Source organism: Aptenodytes forsteri, unplaced genomic scaffold (assembly GCF_000699145.1).
Source record: "Aptenodytes forsteri isolate BGI_AS27 unplaced genomic scaffold, ASM69914v1 Scaffold208, whole genome shotgun sequence".
NCBI lineage: Eukaryota > Metazoa > Chordata > Aves > Sphenisciformes > Spheniscidae > Aptenodytes > Aptenodytes forsteri.
In genome coordinates this window covers 1,376,643-1,383,299 of record NW_008794963.1, presented here as the reverse complement: position 1 = coordinate 1,383,299, position 6,657 = coordinate 1,376,643, and the positions used below count along the sequence as shown (strand labels likewise).

At 40.6% G+C, this 6,657-nt stretch overlaps 1 long non-coding RNA gene across 1 annotated transcript in view; it reads left to right on the top strand.

Annotated features, from left to right (window-relative positions):
- The window catches only part of LOC109279362, a 73,150-nt gene extending 67,341 nt beyond the window's left edge, over nucleotides 1–5,809 (top strand). The window contains exons 2-3 of the long non-coding RNA XR_002086135.1: nucleotides 3,478–3,562; nucleotides 4,743–5,809. This is a non-coding gene — a long non-coding RNA (uncharacterized LOC109279362). The remainder of the gene's footprint in view (nucleotides 1–3,477; nucleotides 3,563–4,742) is intronic.
- Nucleotides 5,810–6,657: the final 848 nt, after the last annotated feature.

Genomic DNA, 6,657 nt, shown 5'->3' with positions numbered 1-6,657 from the left:
TCAACACTCCCGCCCAACTTGGTGTCGTCTGCAAACTGACTGAGGGTGCACTCAATGCCCTTGTCCAGATCATTGATAAAGATATTAAACAGAACTGGCCCCAAGACTGAGCCCTGGGGAACACCACTTGTGACCGGCCACCAACTGGATGTAACTCCATTCATCACAACTCTCTGGGCCCAGCCATCCAGCCAGTTTTTTTACCCGGTGAAGAGTACACCCATCCAAGCCATGAGCAGCCGGTTTCTCCAGGAGAATGCTGTGGGAAATGGTGTCAAAGGCTTTACTAAAGTCTAGGTAAACAACATCCAAGGCCTTTCCCTTATCCACTAAGTGGGTCACCTTGTCATAGAAGGAGATCATGTTAGTCAAGCAGGACCTGCCTTTCATAAACCCATGCTGACTGCGCCTGATCCCCTGGTTGTCCTGTGCATGCCGTGTGATGGCACTGAAGATGATCTACTCCATAACCTTCCCCAGCACCACGTTCAGCCTGACAGGCCTGTAGTTCCCTGGATCCTCCTTCCGGCCCTTCTTGTAGATGGGTGTCACATTTGTAGATGGGTGTTCTAATATAAGGCCAACCAATGCACATAACCAGTGTAAGAGGGCACTTGGCACCCCTGCCTCTGACCCCTGGAAGTGTTCTGTGGGAACATCTGGCCCATTTCAGACCACAAATCCTATCAACCCTTGTGGTTGTTCGTGAGGGATGTGCAGTCCCTTTCTGCAGGGCACCTAAAGCTGTCAAGGAGCATGAGCTCTGTTGTTCCTGCTGCTTTAAGGACAACAAACTACACCTTGAGAAATGGTATCACTCTGAAGATCTATTAACTTCTGTGTCCTGTAGCAGGGCTGTGGAAGTGATCTCTGGGATGCAGGGAGCAAGTAATTTAGGCTTGATATGTATCAGGCAGCTCTACATAACGTAGTACAGCATCATCCTGAGTGAATCTTTCCTTTTTTCACCACTCAGTGTAGAAGTGGGCCAAGCTATACCTGGTATCCTGTTTCTAGCTCTGAAGGAAGAGGAGGATGGTGGTGGAGCAGGAGCTTCCTTGGCGAGGGAGTGGAATTAAACAAAGGTAGTAGAATTAAACAAAGTGCTAGCAGGCTAGCACTTCAGAGAGATCTGTGAAGAGCATTAGCAGCTTTGTTTCAGAGTGGCTTCTTGAAATAGGGAGCATTGGCATCGACACCTAGAATAGATCTAGGCTCAATAGGAAGGTGCACATTCGTAACTGATGCATTGAGGATTTTCTGTTTATGCAGTACATCCAGAAAGATTCCTTGATAAAATGTTCTACAACAGAAAAGCTAATGCCAAGGCAATTAAAAAAGGAGATACCCTGGGGACATCACTTTTTCTGCATAGTTACAAAGACATTGTTTGTTTTGCAGGTGAGTAATGTGTGAGTGATGTTTCCTTGCCAGGTTGGAGAGACTGGTGGGTTCCAGCAGATTATCAGCCATGTCTGAAATTACTTTAGCAGTGTGGAGTTGTTATAGTTAGTAACCTGGGTTACTTGATTTATTTTTTCCCCTGCTCTCATGTGTCACATTCATTCACAGCAGCCCTTACTATAGTGTACCTTACCAGCATAAGGCAGCTCCTTTGGCACACATACTGTATAATACTCTCTTACAGTACATTACAATTGCAAATTAGAGTTAGCTTTAATTTAAAATGTAAAAATTTCATTTTTCTGAGGTAAGGATTGTCAGAGGAATAAACACGTGAGTGTAATAAAGCCATGGGTATTAGCAATTCTGAAGTGTTGAATAAATGAAAGACACAAAGCCTATATTTTTGTGTAGGGTAAATAATGCCACACATAAATATTGAAGTATTGAACATAAAACACTCTATACAAAAATATAGACTTTGTTTGCTTGATTCTCCCTGATGTGTTAGAAAAGTTTTAACCCAAGGGGGACTATAAGTGCAGCCTTTAAAATGAATTTAAGTGTTGTATGTTGTCTATAAATTTCTCTATTGAATTACTGTCTTATTGTTGGTTTGAGGCAATATATTGTTTTGTTTATGAAGACTACAGCATAGTGGGTATCTTTTTGGTATCAACGCACTGTGAGATAAACATCTTGCAATACGTTTGAAAGAATCTGCAAATTCACACTTCCCAAATGAAACAGAATCCCACATTCTTGAATGTGCTTCCCAGTAGCTGGAGTTTGGCCCCAATCAGAGTTGGGATGTTGTGGAGGGCACAGGGGGTGTCCCAAGTTGACTGAGACGCAGCTTGGGTACCTGTCCACTCACACACGGGGGACCTGGGGTCAGGATTTCCCCTGGTCAGGCTGGCAAAGAACATTGAGAGCCCTTTTTCCGCCTTTGCAGTATATAGTCCATTTCCTAGGATAACCCATTTTTTCACTAGCTGCTATTACGAGGACATAAGACACCAGGAGGTGCACTTTGACCTCTCCTGTTCTCTTCTGTCATACACAGAGTATTTGAAGCTTTTGGCCTTTTGTACTAAAGGTCCAGTTTTGTTGTAGGATGTCAAGGCTCCTTTTGTAAGGGGCACAGAGCATAATTCCTATGATGCTTTTGTCACAACAATGTATTTGTTTTAATGACAACTAAGCCACCTTTAGCAAAAGCAATTGACCCTTGGTGATGGACTGACTTTCTTGCCATCAAAGCATGGAACATTTGTTTTGACATTAATGCAATAATACCAGTACTGCTGTTTTCTCTATGTATTGTGCTCTGACTATGTAGCCAAAATTTGTGAATGCAGAAAATGCATGTTCAGTAGTTAGAATATAGAAATGTGAGTGACAAAACTTTTGCAAATAGAATTTTCATCCTTTTTCTCCTTGTTTAACATTTAAAATAAAGAATACAAAGTCTGTTTTCTTCAGATCCAGGGCAGTGCAGCAGAAGATTGTGTAACCACTTATAAAAGGAGTCATTTGAGGCTATGAAACAAGAGGGAGAAGATGAAGCAAACCCACTATCATTTATGGTGTAGCAGAAAGTAAAGAGGGGACTGAGATGAATAGAAAGAATGAAGAAAAAAGCACTAATATTTCTAGACAGAAATTATTTCTTCTGGGATATTTTAAAGGAAAACCAAAAAGTACTAGGAGTTTAACACCTGAGGAAGATCTGCTTTATGATTGTGCTGTGAGTTACTCTTTGCTTACAAAGGTTGAAAATCTGAAAATGACCAATTTGGATTATTCAGGATCTAAAAAATTATGGCACAGAGTTCTGCATGGCTGTAGAACTTGGGGAAGATTATTCCATATATAGCTTCTCCTCAACCCATGAAGACAATATTTTCCTAGGCTGGGCTAGAAGTTCAGGGCAGGATTCAGTTTGAGATTAAGACATGCACATTTGAGTGCCTAAATGCAAGTGTCTTAATCTAAAACAAGTCTAAACAGTCTGACACTCCATGGCTATTCCAGACTAATGCTTAATTTCCATTTATGTTGCCTGAACAGGAACAGTCACCTTCTGAGGAACTGCCATCCCAGCCTGTGGTCAGGACTGCAAGCTAAGTGGGATAAACCTCCTGGATATGCTCAGGTGACTAATTTGGATTAGACACCTAAGTAAATTTCATTAAGATGACTTCTACCTCTAGAATTTAAACTTCACTTTTCAGCTATTCCATATTCCTGTCAGTCCTTGGGGAGCATCTTTGAAAAACAGGTTGTCCTCTGTTGGCATACATGTTCTTCATGTCACAAGGGCACTGGTGGTTTACAGAAGCGTTTGATGGACAGGATGGCACACTGTCCTGGGGACAGTTTTCAGCCTGTGAACAACAGTGTGCTGGACATGCCAGAATTTCAGCTTCTGGTCTGGGCAGCTCTGGAGGAACTTATGGCCTCATCTTGCTGAACTGCCACCAATTGGTTTGCAGTGTGCAATGGAGAGTGGTTGTTTCCCATGCTCTGAGAGGGACATTTTTTGGAACAGTATCTAGATTGCATTGCTTATTTTGCTGCCCTTCTACATTCTTTGCAGAAGTAGCTTTTGAGGACTCTTGGGGTGGGGTGTTTGTACATCAGGGTCCCTGTTATCTGTGGCATGTGGATGGCAAATATAGCTTGCATTCAGGTTGCAAAGAGCCAAGTTGATTATAGGCTACTAGCCTCTTTGGGTAGCTTGTTTTGGGCTTATAAATGTCTTGCACAGGCATAAATCCTCATCACAAATGAGGAGAGGAAGGCAGGCAGATCTGGACAAATGGGCCAAGTTCCTAAACTGGCAGTGAAGCAAAGGATGATTTCTCTCACTGTGGCCAGTTTGAAGTTTACACAGGCGACTTTCTGATGGATAACTGTTAGGGTGCTCTGATCCCAAGCAGCTGGACCACTAAAGTTGGAAGCTCTGTTTAACTGCATTCTCCATGTCCAGATAAATAGTCATTCTGTTATGAAGCAACAAGCATGACCGTGCACAAAGGGTCGAGTCCTTTTTAATTAGGTGCTCCCATGATGATTATTTTCCTGGCATACAAAAAAGGAAAATTAACCTATGCGTAGTTTGCCTCCAAGCACTCTTCAGGGGTTTCATTTAATTTGTCAGTGATACAGAAAGAGGAGTAATTTCTTAGTAGATATTTATCTGGAAGGAAGAAGGTGGTAAATAGTTACTCAGGCCTGTGAAGTGCAGGTGTTCATTAAGTGTACCCTGACATAAATCTCTTCTTTTTTTCTTTTGTCTCTTCTGTTTGTTTGCTCTCTCTTGTTTTATTCAGGAGCAGCCGAGTGTTACCCAGCAGGGATATCCACCTGTGGTCACCGGGGTAGATATGTCATAAATGTTCCTGGAAGCTCATTAAAACAAATCCAACTCCCAAGCAACTTTTGTTTGCTTTTGAGCATTCTCTTCAGAAACTCTGCAGCCAACATTTTATTACATCAAGATATGACTTTTTTTTCATGGACTTGTCTTTTATATCACTTTAAAAAGAACTGGTTGTGTTCTTTTTTAGAAGTGACAGTTAGGATTTCATCTATAATTACAGCAAGCTCATACTTCCTTAATAGGTTGCAACTAGAGCCTTAAAAAAACCCCAACAACCCACAACCAAAACCCAAAACTTCAGAAAACTTGAAACTTTTCTCTTCAGTTTGCATTACTAACTTATTGGTTGTTTGAAATACTGGCCATATAAAACACCTCTTTTACTCTTTCACTTTTTTCTCAGGCTGACTGTCTGGTTGTGTTTTTCTGGGACAAATTTTTTTACACTTATACCTCTTAAATCATTTAGAAAAGTTACAGCAAAAACATGTTCAAGTCAAAAAGGCCTTGAATATGGAGTCATATTCCAAAATAGTTGCACTTTGCGTTTTTCTGACCTGTTTCTAGGAGTTGGTTTCACAGCTTCCTCCACTTCAAATATTTTACCTCCAAATTTCAAAAGCCTTCATTATGGTCACAACCGTTTACAGGGAGCTTTAGCACACAGAAGTGCAGCTATCTCGGTGGTTTCTGAGTTGAAAGCAGTTATTAACATGGCAATGACTTTACCTGTTGTCTTCTTTGAAGGTTAGAATCAAGGCACTGACCTCATGCAGTTAGACTGGGCATTAGATATAAGTTTGGAGCATACAAAAATCCCAGCCTTATATTGTCTTTCTCTTGGTTAAAACTATAATTCCTGTATCTCTGTGCAATTAGAAGTATAGTTTAGGATTACTGGTAGATGCATGAAGACTTACCAAAAAGGATTTGATTTGTTAAAAACCAAAGGTATTATGTAATAAAAATTGTTTTCCTGCTTTATTAAGATTGTTGTCATGCACAACACAGTAATAAAATCCAAACGATTCAAACTGAAAGCTCAAAGTGTTTCTTTGCCACATTCAAGTTTGCAGAAAGGTGTTATTCAGGGATTGAATGCTATTAATTTTAAAGCTTTTTGGCATTTGTTCAGAAGAGAATAATGATGATTTTGTTTAAATCTAGATGGTTGTGTCTATATTTCACTGGAAAATAATACCAAAGAGAAGAATAGAGGCAGTAGAGATTAAAACTCAGGGCATAGTTGTGACCAACTGAGAGAAATTGCTCAAGGTGGCTCTCAAAGGTAAGCAAAAAAGACCACGAAGACCTAGAGGATGGCACCAGTCAAGGTATGGGCATGACAGACTTTATCAAACACAGCTTGGAGATAGGATTCTGCAAGGCCTGGAGCCCCAATGAGGTCTAGTGGTGGACATTGCCTTTCCAGCTGGAGAACCCTAGGCAATGATGTCAAATGAAAATCAGCTGCTGTTGCAGATGTATAGTCTGAAGCGTTCTGTATTCAAGCCATGACATAGGATGCAACACGTAGCGCAGATCTGGCAGTGTGACCAGTCCATACCATAAATTAGTCTTTGTCTGTGTTATGTCATTGCTCTTTTCTTCTTATAATAGGCAACTTCCCTAGCCATGCTTAATTCATAATGGAAAGTTTGGTCAGCAAACAGATATTGGAAAAGAATATTTGTCATTTAGATATTCAAATAATTAATTTTCAGCATATGTTATATTCCAGTGGGGATAACAGGCTGGTGTGTTTGGGGATGAATGCATAAACCATTCAGGAACTGTTTGAAAATAATTAAGGAAATAAGATGCCTAGTGTATATAAAGTGGGCTTTTAATTACAATAGAAAAGA